Raw genomic sequence first — 13,649 nt, forward strand, 5'->3', positions numbered from 1 at the left:
AACAAAAATTATTTCCAAGTTTTTTTTTTTTTTTTCTGCATTGTATGGCATGTGGGATCTTAGTTCCCGGACCAGAGATCGAACCCATGCCTTCTGCGGTGGGAGTTCAGAGTCCTAACCACTGGACTGCCAGGGAATTCCCCAAGATTTTTAATCAGTGGTGATGTTGAGTTTAGGAGAAAGAAAATGTCATTAAAAGCATTATTTAATACTAACAGATATTGAGTGCACACGATATGCCATGCACTGCTCTTAAATGCTTTACATAATTATCCTCAAAAACCCAAGAGGTAAGTACTATTTTTTTTTTTTTTTTTTTTGCGGTACGCGGGCCTCTCACCGTTGTGGCCTCTCCCGTTGCGGAGCACAGGCTCCGGACGCACAGGCTCAGCGGCCATGGTTTACGGGCCCAGACGCTCCGCGGCATGTGGGATCTTCCCGAACCGGGGCACGAACCCGCGTCCCCTGCATCGGCAAGCGGACTCTCAACCACTGCGCCACCAGGGAAGCCCGAGGAAGGTACTGTTATCCTATTTTACAGAGGAGGCAGCTATAAAAGATAAAATGAAAATAACTTGAGATCATTTTACTAGCAAGATACGAGGCCCGGAGTTGGACCTAAGAGTCCACCCTGTCAATTACTGCTCTAAGTAACCTCACCAAATGTCCCTTAAAATTCCCTCCTTTCGTGACTAGGAAGAGGGAGACTTGAAGCTCAGAGTTTCTGCCGCATGGGCTTATGAAGGCTGACATGCTGAGGTGTTTAAGATACCTTTTCTTACATAAGAATCAGTAGGAGCAGTCTGCTAATGTGCTTCACTTGGAGGAGAAACTAAACAAAGATTATGCTGTTTTTCTTCCTAATCCATTAAATAACTCTAGTGCCCAAAATAATATTAGCAGCATTTAAATATCAGAAAATTTAAATACCTTTTATAGCCATTTGATTTTCTTTTTTTTTTCCCCTTATTTGGCTCCGCTGCGCGGTTTGCGGGATCCTCAACCAGGGATTGAACCTGGGCCCTGGCAGTGAAAGCACCGAGTCCTAACCACTGGACCGCCAGGGAATTCCCCAAGCCATCTGATTTTCTGAGAAGCAATAGTATATCAAACTGTAAGAAAATCAAGAGAGAATAAGCCTTTGATCTTAGCTAGATTCAACCTTTACCTTGATTTTTTAGTATATGTAACAATAACTTAAAACACTGATCTGGATTAAAATTCTAAAAGATACATTTCAATCCTAATCCTTCAAACCTAAATTTAAAATTGCCGCTAGCATACCTTTGTTGGACGCTCCTATAAGAGGGGCCTCAGATCTAACATGTCCCACATGGAACTGGCTTCTTTCTTGCTAAATCTTCTCTCCCTGTGATGGCGTGACCACCCTCCGTAGGGTCCCTGCCAGAAACTTGGGTCTCTTTTTTTTTCTTTTCTGCAGAAAGCTATTGTTTCCATTTTGGTCCAAGGCTTGAGAGAGGGCTCCAGGGTGATTAAAAAGCTGCCTAGGGCTTCCCTGGTGGTGCAGTGGTTAAGAATCCGCCTGCCAATGCAGAGAACACAGGTTCGAGCCCCGGTCTGGGAAGATCCCACATGCCTCAGAGCAGCTAAGCCCACGCACCGCAACAACTGAGCCTGCGCTCTAGACCCTGCGAGCCACAACTACTGAGCCTGCGAGCCTAGAGCCCGTGCTCCGCAACAGGAGAAGCCACTGCAATGAGAAGCCCGCGCACCGCAACGAAGAGTAGCCCCCGCTCGCCGCAACTAGAGAAAGCCCACGAGCAGCGATGAAGACCCAATGCAGCCAAAAATAAATAAATTTAAAAAAAAAAACAAAAAAGCTGCCTGGTGGATGCAGAGAGGGACTTCAGGCAGAAGCCCCGACACCAGAGGGGTTCCTCAAAGGCTGCTGGGCTCCGGAGGCTCCTACTCATGCTGGAGGGTGAGCCTTTCGAAGAGAGACTCGCCCAGCCCAGCCTGGGGACCAGCCAGCCTGCGGAGATCGGGCAGGTGGTCACCCATCTTCTTGATGAGTTTCACCTGCTCGTCCAGGAAGTGGCTCTCCAGGAAGTCACAGAGGTGGGGGTCTGCATGGGCAGAACCCAGGGCATGCAGATCCAAAAGTGCCTGGGTCTGGTTCTTTTCCATGAGAATGGTGGCTTCCATAGTGTCCTGGGTTTTAGCCCCCTCATCTTGGTGAGTATTCTACAAGACCTGGAAGAGGGCGTGACCATCGCACTGGTTTTTCATTTTTACGAGATGCTGTGCACCCTCGCGCTTCTCCTCGGCCAGTTCGTGGAAACAGTGGCCCACGCCCTCCAGAGCCACATCGTCGCCATGGAAATAGAAGCCCAGGGAGAGGTAGGTGCGGGAGTCCCACAGATGCGTGTTGACCGGGCAGTTGCTGACGGCCTCCACCTTGGTAGAACAGTTCTTTTTTTTTTTTTTTTTTAGGGTATAGTTGTTTTACAATGTTGTGTTAGTTTCTACTGTACAATGAAGTGGAGTTCCCTGTGCTCTACAGCATGTCGGTAGAACAATTCTGACGAATCTGGGAGCTCATGGTTAATTGGTAATAAGGAGCTAAGCTCAGAAAATGGTGTTGGCTCGTCCCGGAGGCCAATAATAGCTGAGTGGCTGATTCCAAAGGCTGCGACTGGAAAATAAAGGTTGGAGGCTGGTGGGAGGCTGGAGCAAGGGGCGTCCCTGGGTCTGTTCCGTCCAAACACTGTCAAAGCAAGAGACAGATTTGTGGGACAGCGGAGCGCACTGCCTGGATCTCATTTTTTTTTAATTTATTTTATTTATTTTTATTTTTGGCTGCGTTGGGTCTTCGTTGCGGTGCACGGGCTTCTCATTGTAGTGACTTCTCCTATTGCGGAGCACGGCGCGCGGGCTTCAGTAGTTGTGACACACGGGCCCAGCCGCTCTGCGGCACGTGGGATCCTCCTGGACCAGGGCTCGAACCCGTGTCCCCTGCACTGGCAGGATGATTCTTAACCACTGTGCCACCAGGGAAGCCCTGGATCTCATTCTTGACTCTCCCTTCCTGCACACCTCCTCCAAGCAATCATCCAGTTCCTTCAGCTCAGCTTTACAAAGGTCTACTGAATCTCTTCTCTCCACCTCCCCTCCACTCTCCTGGTCTAAGCCACCTTCTCCTCGAATCTGAATCTCAGTGGCCTCTTAACTAGTATCCCTCTGCCTCGGCCATCCATCCGTTCCATTCTGCACACAAGACCCAGAGTGACCATCTAAACCTCACTTCTGACCACATCACTTGCTTGCTTGACACCTTCGTAGGTTTCCACTACAGGTATCAGTCATACTCCTCAAAAAAGTTTGCAAGACCCTGCCTGCTCAGTCCCGACCCCCTTCTCCAGCCTTGGTTCATTCTCCCTCAACAGCGCTGGACCAGTAGCACAGTCCTTTCTTTATCAGCCATTTTCTGAGTTAAATTATACTTTTCTTTCATTCAACAGTTATTGATAGGGTATCTATTATATGCCAGACCTTGTGCTAGTAAAATAGCACAAAGACAGACACTGAAGATTTTAATATCTAAAAATAATAGAAAATAAACTAGTTTTAGATAGGTCCTGTAGATGTTAGTTTTTGTAACCACAGCTGTATAGGATCTTACCACTCTCCAGCAAAGACCGTGGAGAGTCATAACAAGCATCTGAAAAGTTGAGTTGTTCTACCAAGAGCAGATCAATAGCTATATTTAATGTATTATTAATTTACTGTGACTAAATACAAGAGGTAGGCTGTGAAAGTAGAAATGTTTATTGAAGTAGTGCCTTTCCCTGTAATTAAGAGAAGAGGTGAATTATCTTAAAAATGTGTCTTAAGTGTTACTTTAATGTTCAGACTTTTCTAACTTAATCCATATATGAAGTCAATATCATTTCCAAAATTAGATTTAATAAAGTTTATTAAAATTTTTTAACATCTTTATTGGAGTATAATTGCTCTACAATGGTGTGCTAGTTTCTGCTTTATAATAAAGTGAATCAGCTATATATATATACATATATCCCCATATCTCTTCCCTCTTGCATCTCCCTCCCACCCTCCCTATCCCACCCCTCTAGGTGGTCACAAAGCACCGAGCTGATCTCCCTGTGCTATGTGGCTGCTTCCCACTAGCTATCTATTTTACATTTGGTAGTGTCTATGTGTCCATGCCACTCTCTCACGTTGTCCCAGCTTACCCTTCCCCTTCCCCGTGTCCTCAAGTCCATTCTCTACGTCTGCGTCTTTATTCCTGCCCTGCCCCTAGGTTCTTCAGAACCATTTTTAAAAAGTTTATTTTACTGTTACTCCTCTTTTCCATCTGTTTGTAGCAGGAACTCTGAGTGCTGTCCAAGGTAAATGTTTATATTCTCTTACTAAATTGATATGAAGATGTGAAGAGAATCTGATGGTAAGAAATAGGGCTAATGCAGAGCTTTTTAAGAAATCATTTAGAATTTTGAAAGGTTGGATGATTTTTTTTAGTGAGGTGTTTTTTTTTTTTTTTTTTTCCCCTGGCTTCAACATGTGGCATGTGGAACTTCCCTGACCAGGGATTTAACCTGTGCCCCCTGCAGTGAAAGTGTGGAGTCCTAACCACTGGACCACCAGGGAAGTCCGGATGATATATATATATTTTGGGGGGGGGTACCAAATTACTTTATTTGAAGGAATGGTACTAAGGAAAGGACTTGTAGATGTTTTGATACAACTTACAGAAAAGGTAAATGTAACCCAAACAGGCATGCACTGCCTTGGTGACCAGGGAAGTCACCCCTGTGGCTACGGGAAGGCAACCTAAGGCTTAGCTCTCATTATCACTGTTTCCCAGGTGTGCTTGTCAAAGAGATACTGTGCCATGCCACATTCGGGGGCCCCCATCATGCGCAAGTTGGTTATGTGGTCACCCAATTCTTCAATGGATTTCACCTGCTCATTCAGATAATGAGTCTCAATGAAGTCACACAAATGGGGGTCATTTTTCTCCGTGGCCAGTTGGTGCAGTTCCAGTAGTGACTGATTCACACTTTTCCAAGTGTAGCGCACATCCCATTGCATTCAGCCCATTCTCCCAGTCATCACGGTCTGGTTTCTTGATATCCTGAAGGAAGATTCGGCCACCCCGTTGGTTCTGCAGCTTCATCAGTTTCTCAGCATGTTCCCTCTCCTCACAAGATTGGTGAAGAAAGTATTTGGCAAAGTTCTTCAAAGCCACATCATCGCGGTCAAAATAGTACGACATGGACAGGTAGACGTAGGAGGCATAGAGCTCCAGGTTGATCTGGCGGCTGATGGCGGCCTCCGAGCCCTGGTGGTAGTTCTGGCGCACCTGCGAGGGGGACGCGGTCGTCATGGCGGGCGGCTGAGGTGAAACGGTGGCGGTGGCTGCGCGGCTGTAACGGCGGCGGGGACCTTGGGGTGATCGGAGGGCGCTGTGAGGTGGTGGCGAGGGCTGGCTCTGAGCGGCCGGCCGAAGCTGCGGAAGAGCACCGGGTTCCGTCCAAGCACTGTTGAAGCAAGAAACCGCGGCGACTCTCCGCGAGGACTGTCCAGGTGAGATATATATATATATATATATTTTAATTTGTTTATTTATTTATTTATGGCTGCATTTGGTCTTCATTGCTGCATGTGGGCTTCCTCTAGTTGCGGCGAGCGGGGGCTACTCTTTGTTGTGGTGCGCGGGCTTCTCGTTGCAGTGGCTTCTCTTGTGGTGCGCAGGCTCTAGGCACGCGGGCTTCAGTAGTTGTGGCATGCAGGCTCAGTAGTTGTGGCTTGCGAGCTCTAAAGCATAGGCTCAGTAGTTGTGGCGCGTGGGCTTAGTTGCTCCGCGGCATATGGGATCTTCCCGGACCAGAGCTCGAACCCGTGTCCCCTGCATTGGCAGGCGGATTCTCAACCACTGCGCCACCAGGGAAGCCCCGGATGATATTTTTAAAGGTGTCAGATTTGGCTTGGCAGGCCCTCCAGAAGATCTACCTTTATCAAAAATTCAAGTTCAGTTCAGGCAGGGATTATATTTCAGTTGTACCGTCAGTATCTTTGCAGTTTTTTATAATTGTCAGGGTAAGGTGAAAATATAGGCTTTAATGGTCCCTGTTATCCTTTAAAAAATACTTCAGATTGTATCATGTTATTCCAAGGAACAATTCAATTTCATGAAAACAAATAGATTTAGGGAATTCCCTGGCGGTCCAGTGGCTGGGACTCCGAGTTCTCACTGCAGAGGGCCCAGGTTTGATCCCTGGTCTGGGAACTAAGATCCCACAAACCATGTGGGGGTGGCCAAAATAAATAAATAAATAAATTTAAATTATATTATATATAAAATAAGTAAAATGATTAAAATTAAGTGAACAAATAAAACAAGTAAATAAAAAAGAAAATCTGAAACAAGATCTTTAATCCAGTAAATACCAGTCAATAGTCTTTCTTTATAGAATGTTACATTTTTTGGCTTCAATAAATGATTTACACTTACAGGTGAGATGGAGTCTGGTCCTCAGTATTCAATATTGAAAAGTCAAACAATCTTAAAAAGCAGAATGGGGGGCGGTGGGATGAATTTGGGAGATTGGGATTGACATACATACACTTTTTTTTTTTCTCTCAAAAATTTCAATTTATTTTTAGATAACACTTATGGAAAAAGAGATAGACAAGAATATTCACTTTTTATGGTCAGTGTTTTGTTTTGTCTTGTTTTAAATTCGGGTATAGTTGTTTTACAATGTTGTGTTAGTTTCTACTGTATAGCGAAGTAGAGTTCCCTGTGCTATACAGCAGGTTCTTATTAGTTATCTGTTTTATACATATTAGTGTACATATGGGGATTGACATATATACACTACTGATACTATGTATAAAACAGATAACTAATGAGAACCTACTGTATAGCACAGGGAACTCTACTCAATACTCTGTGGTGACCTAAATGGGAAGGAAATCCTAAAAAGAGGGGGTAATGTATACGTATTGCTGATTCACTTTGCTGTACAGCAGAAACTAATACAACATTATAAAGGAACTATACTCCAATAAAAATTAAAAACACAAAACAAAACAGAATGACCATGTGAACTCATACCCAAAGCAATGTTTGAATGGATGCTTAAAACTGCCCTGGGACAGAACTGCAGGAGTCAACCCTTTATGAAGTCCATTTTTAACTTTTTGTTGTGAGCCACAATAAACACAATTCACAATGCAAACTGTTATACCCTCATGCTTACAAATATTACTTTTAAAAAAATCTCATGAAGTACTATTCTTTCTACATGCAATGCATTCTAGTATTTTTCTCTTTCATTTCCTTTATAAAAAAAGATCTCACAATCCACTAATGGGTCATGACCTGCAATTTGTAAGCACTGCTAGAGGGAACCCACTGGCCAGATCAGAGATATCTGAGGATTTTCTTTCTAACCTAGAAGATTTTCCTTCTCTCTGTGTTAATTTTAAGATCTTACAAAACAGGGAAATTCTGAGAAAGTTCTTGAATTTTTCTTTCATTTGATCAGGGCTTTCTGCTGTGTTGACCAGAGCAGTTTCGCTTTTCACTGCCATCCCTTGGATGTTTTTGTATGTTGGGTTGTTGTCCGGGGGCTGCAGTCTCTAGAGGATCATCTTTTACTATAGACTCTATCCTTGACTATAATAAATAACTAACTTGGAGTTTAGTGATTCATGAGTTCATATTTAACTTCTAAGGGGTCCTTTTTTGATTCAGATGACATCGGTCTTATCCAGCATCAAGAATCCATGAGTTTTGCCCTTTTGTGCTCTTTGGACACTCCCAAGAACCAGGTGGACAAGGCCCTTTCCCATGAAAGGGGGCTGATCTAGCTCCCTCCACTCAGGATGGGGGTGGGGGGAAGGGGGACATTAACTAGTGTCCAGCTGCCTAAGGCCTTGACCTCCCTGCTTTCTTAATCTGTACTAATAAGCTGCTGGGGCAAGGGGGATCTTTCTAGTCCCCCAGAACTGAGAGTCAGAATACTAAGGCCCTTTCCCTGAATGGCCAAGTACAGTAGAGCAGTTAAGACCTAGGCCCTCCCATGCTAACCCTCTCCGTCTCTGTGGAGAATTCCATTCCTATAAGCTATTTCTGTTTGCTTCCGGTTTCCATGATTGCCTAAGTCCCTTTGTCTGCTGCCAATTCTCTGCCTCTGGCCGGTGGATAGCTCACCCCTGCAGTGTTCCACCTTCACCAGCTAGATAGTAACCGGGAACTAACTCCAGACTCTCCCAGACCCCTATAAGGCGGTCTTGGTAACAGGCTTTCACTGCCCCTACGTGGGAAGCAAACAGTAAAGGCGCTGACAGGGAGAGACCAGGCCTGGATGTCTTTCCATATTGGTGGAAGAGGAAGGAAATCAGGTTTATAATGTGCAAGAAATACTGCCACCAATTCACGTTATACTGTTTCATTTAATGCTCCAGGCCAGTGTTTCTCAAAGTTACTTGATCTTAAGCATCATCTAGGGTGCTTAAAGATGCAAATTCCCATCTCTACCCCAGCGTTCTGGAATGGGAATCTCTGGGCAGAGGTCTGTCTGGGAATCTGTATTTTAAAACAAGCACCTAGGCAATTCTTACAGTTTGGGAGACATTGGCCTGTAGTTGTTGGCAATGAATCTTTATTGTGGTTATAGTTATGTGGAGCTACACATGTGCTATAATTGTATAGAACTACAAACACACAAACACAAATCATTACTTGTATAACTGGTGAAGTCTGAGTAAGTTCTATGCATTGTACCAATGTCAGTTTCCTGATTTTGACATTGTATTATATATATGTAAGATCTTAACACGGGGGAGGCTTCACGAAGGATGTTTGGGACCTCCCTGTATATTCTTTTGTTGTTTCCTGTGCATTTATAATAGTTCCAAAATTTAAAAAAAATTTTAAGTCAAAAAAAAAAAGGGATAGGAAGAGAAATGGTGAAGCACTAGGATTGGAATCACCTAGAAGAGCTTTTGTCACTCCTCCACAAACGTACACACACACGGACACATACGCACACACACACATATGTCTCAAGCATTGGTGTCCTTTTCCAACTTGATTTATTTCAAAGTCTACATTAGTTAATCTGCAGTTTGAATGTAGAACTTTTATGGATGTAAATGAAACAATTTAAAAGTTTATTTAAACCATCTATTCATTTAGATATTTAAATACTTGCATTTAATATCAAAAATTATACAAAATGGTATTAATTTAGAAAAGTTACTTTTTCTTCACTCAAATAATTTTAGTCAAATTCTTCACAGGGATCTGCTACAGCAGGGTCTCTCATCACTGGAACAACATTTTGAGTCATCTAACAGTTTCCTTCTAGTTATTTAAGATAGAACAGGTTTTTTGTGTTTTTTTTTTTTTTTTTTTTTGCGGTACGCGGGCCTCTCACTGTTGTGGCCTCTCCCGTTGCGGAGCACAGGCTCCGGACGCGCAGGCTCAGCGGCCATGGCTCACGGGCCCAGCCGCTCCGCGGCATGTGGGATCCTCCCGGACCGGGGCACGAACCCGTGTCCCCTGCATCGGCAGGCGGACTCTCAACCACTGCGCCACCAGGGAAGCCCTAGAACAGGTTTTGAATTGAGTAGGATGCTGTCAGTGGAGATTTTACTGCATCTCAGGAACCATTTGTTAAACATTGGGACAAGTGTTTTTTCTCCCTTGCGTATTCACAATCTCCGCGAATAGGTCTTGTATTCCTTTTTCTAATACCTTTGTAAGAAGCTTACTAATTATGATCTCCAATGCTTGTTCTCCGTGGTCATAACCTCAGGAATAATTAATACATATGTTTTCACCGTTTCCCCCTGATTTTGCTAGCTGACCTTCATAAGATAGAAAACTGCCATCCCTTGAGGTCCTTTCAAGAGATGGTGTCTTCCTGAAGAGTACTTTGCTCAAAAAGGACACAGTAAAGAAAAAAATATAAGGCAACTCTCTTTTCTGAAGAACAATATTTTGGGGAAAGATTTGCTTTCTATCCTGGGTTGTATGGTGTATACTTCCATTCAAGAACATCTGCACCTAAAGCCCAGTTCAATTTCTGGGGAAGTCAGACTGGCCCAGCTCTTTTTTCACAAGATGCTATAAGGCAGACGGAGTATGGCATACCTGCAATTTTTTGGTTATTTTGTGCTAAAAGAATTCATTGTGGGGAAGTCCAGGACCACTTTTTAGAAGTGGATGATTTGGTTATTTTTCAAAATTTGCCTATAATCGTAACGTGAATTTTAATGGGAAGCAGGTAGGGTTGTTTGTTCTAAAGACGTTAATAATATTGTCTAAATGCTCTGTGGCTGCAGAATTACTCTGAGTCCCATAATTCCTGTGCAGCCTGAGCATCGTGTGTGTTTTGCACATCTATGAACTATTATTTTTTGAAAGTTTGTGGATGCTATAGTGGTAAATAAAATACAAGTTTGTTTAAAAGTATTGAACTCATAGTATTTTTTGTCGTTTTGCAATTTCCCAATAAATGGAAATCAAAACTTCTGTGAAGGTAGGGAGCAGAGTTCTAAGCTATTCTGGCTGGCTTGTAGCTGACCGAGTGTCATCCATCAGCAAGTGGCTAAAAGGGGTCCAGAGAGTGACAAATCGGGGTGTCAGGATATGGGGACACGAGAAAAAAAGGCACAGCAGAGTGGCAGAGGGATAGTGCCTGAAGAGCTATTAGGAGAGGACTCGGTGTGAGAGAGAAGACGCAGCTGTGTAGGACTCTCTGCTGGCGCATCATGAAGTACCTTTCTTTCACTCATGAACACCAGTTTTATCTTAGTTGCAGGTGTTTCCTTTAGAGCTAAGTTTAGCAAATGAAAGATCTCGTGTCAAACTCATTGGTTCATCAGAGCTAAGGAATATAATATGAGTATTGTCATTTTTGTTGCTAATTTTAAAAGCGCCTTTATTTTGGAAAAAAAAACAAAGAAATGCAATCCACGCAAATAAAGCAAAAGCACAATACTAAGCAGGTTTCCTTTTCCTCATCCCTACTACCAAGAGCTGTAATTTGGGAGATGTCAGATAATTCAAAGCTATGGTAGCAAATTAGGTTTCCAAGAAAAGACATCATTTTTAAGAAAGCCACAATAAAAATCATTTTAATAATGTTGCAAACAACTATTAAGTACTGTGTTTAGAAAATGCTTCTCTGCTTATTAATGGGGAAAATCTTTTAAAATGAGGTACGGGGTCATCTGGTGGAAGAAATCTACTGCACTAGTATTGTAAGCACTCCACTGGTTTCAAGTATACTCACTTGATGTCTCCCCATAATATTTTCTTCTGGATTATAGTATTAGAAATTGTTCAGATAGAATGAGCAGGGAAGACATTATCTCGACTATAGCAGAAATTGAGAAAGAAAAAATGAAGAGGCGTTTCTCTCCTGGATCTCTCAGCTGGCCACCAGATGGTAGACAAAAGCAAAGCTATTAGACCTGCAATGCAGTAAGGCAAGGCATGAAAAAAACAAAGAACTCCTTCCTGGCAGACATTTTTGTTTAGGTAACGAGAGTTTAAACTTGTGCCCCTGATAATAACCAACATTTCCTAACGTTAATACCAGCCAGCAAATTAGTACCATTTTTCTTATTAACCATTACAAAGGGGAAATCTTGGGGGGAAAAAATAGTAGGAAAAACTATGCCAGCATTATTTTTGTTTGTTTTTTAATGAAAAATCAAAACCTCATGAAATATTCTAAGTAATTAATAAAATGTTTACAATAAAGTCAATACATGGCTTTCCGAGGTGTTTTTTATTTTGAATTATACTCTAGGAAGACACTGATATAAAATTTATCAATTCAAACTGTTAAAAAAACAGAATTCAACTGAGTTAAAGATCTAATTGACTTTATTGAAGGATTCATGAACCAGGCAGCATCCTATCTAACAAATAAAAAGGAGTTCCAAGGAGTTGTACAAGATGGAAGGCTTTTATAGGCATAAAGGGGAAAAGAGTGGGTTGTTTCAGTTTTAGATAACCTACCTACTGGGATGGCAGGGGGCTATGTGGAAGATTACCTCATTGGTGCTGACCAGAAAATTCGACTGACCAGTGCAGAATGCATTCCTGGAAGAGGTCGTAACTACAGTTAGATTGGGTATTGAGTCTTGATTTGCTGACATGGGGCTTAACACAAGTGACTCCATTTTGGGCCTGTCATTTCCTTTTTAACAACATAAGTCAGGGACTTCCCCGGTGGTCCAGTGGTTAAGATTCTGTGCTTCTACTGCAGGCGGCACGGGTTTGATCCCTGGTCAGGGAACTAAGATCCCACATGTCTTGTGGTGTGGCAAAACAAACAAACAAACAAACAAGAAACAAGTCATTAATAGCTCTGTGGCTTGCAAAACAAGTAATCCAGTTAGCTTATGGCAGATATTTTTAGTATAAAAAAAGTATAAACAATAGAATTTCAACCCTAATAACATACCTATGCTTTCTAAACAAAGGCTAAAGGTAAATACACTAAAATGTTAATCATGGCCATTTCTGAGCAGTAGAACTATAGGAGATTTGTATTTTGTTCATATTCTAAATATTGAACAACAATCATGTATTACTTTTATGCTCAAGAAAAAAATCATTAAAAAAAAATAAAAACACTTTTAAATTTGGAAGAATAAATATGTTAAAGCAGGACCCTGCGGGGCCCTCCCAGGCACAAAAGTCTTCCTGTGTCCCCAGTTTCTTGTTTGGAGGAAAGAGGCTTCAGCCCCCTAGACTTTCTGCAAATTCCAAAGGGCAGATTCAAACAGTTACTGATCAGGGAAGTGATGGAATGCAGAAACAAAGGGAAAGCACTCAAGAAACAACAGTACAGCGAGAAAGCAGAGTCCTAGTTCCTCCTCAAGGGATATACATAGAGTCCTTCTATAGGAACTAAGGCCCCCATCCAGGTGGAGGATGGTAACTTCAGGCTGAGCACAAGGTCCCTGGAGCACCACCCTGTTACCTCCCCACCAACCAATCAGAAGAAAGTCACACACCCTACAGCCCTCACCCCAAATGTTGCCTTTAAAAACTCCTCCCTGAAAACCATAAGGGAGTTTGGGTCTTTTGAGCACAAGCCGCCCATTCTCCTTGCTTGGCCCTGCCATAAACATTTCTCTGCTCCAAACTCCAACGTTCTGGCTTGTTTGGCCTCACTGTGCATCCAGCGCACGAACTTGTGATCAGTAACAACAGTACCAGCTTCATAAGCCTCTCCATTGTGAGGCCTATTGCACGAATGCTGGCTTTTGCAGAGCTGTGGTACAGAGAGCGTGTCAAGCGTTAGACAATTTGAAGATTCAACACAAAGAATGAATGGATGAAGCAGCACACTGGGGTTCCATTTTGGATGCATATATGTGCCAGTCAGTTTACCAGTTTACTTTTCAGAAAACGTCACGGACTGTTTTAAAAGATACTATCTAGTTTTATTTTTGATATCCTCCACCTCCTACCCACACCTCCTCCAAATTTCACTCTTTACAAAGGGTTGCTGATACAATCAGATATCAAGAACTCAATTCACTTTACTTTTTTAAAATAAATAAATTTATTTATTTATTTATTTGGCTGCGTTGGGTCTTCATTGCTGTGCGCAGGCTTTCTCTAG

General features: G+C 42.7%; 2 pseudogenes; both read right to left on the bottom strand.

Annotated features, from left to right (window-relative positions):
* Positions 1 to 1,841: 1,841 nt before the first annotated feature.
* On the bottom strand, positions 1,842 to 3,327 carry LOC132530492 (ferritin light chain-like; annotated as a pseudogene).
* Positions 3,328 to 4,822: 1,495 nt separating this feature from the next.
* Positions 4,823 to 5,456, bottom strand: LOC132530239 (ferritin heavy chain-like; annotated as a pseudogene).
* Between the last annotated feature and the right edge of the window lie 8,193 nt (positions 5,457 to 13,649).

This window comes from Lagenorhynchus albirostris, chromosome 12, assembly GCF_949774975.1.
Source record: "Lagenorhynchus albirostris chromosome 12, mLagAlb1.1, whole genome shotgun sequence".
Lineage (NCBI taxonomy): Eukaryota > Metazoa > Chordata > Mammalia > Artiodactyla > Delphinidae > Lagenorhynchus > Lagenorhynchus albirostris.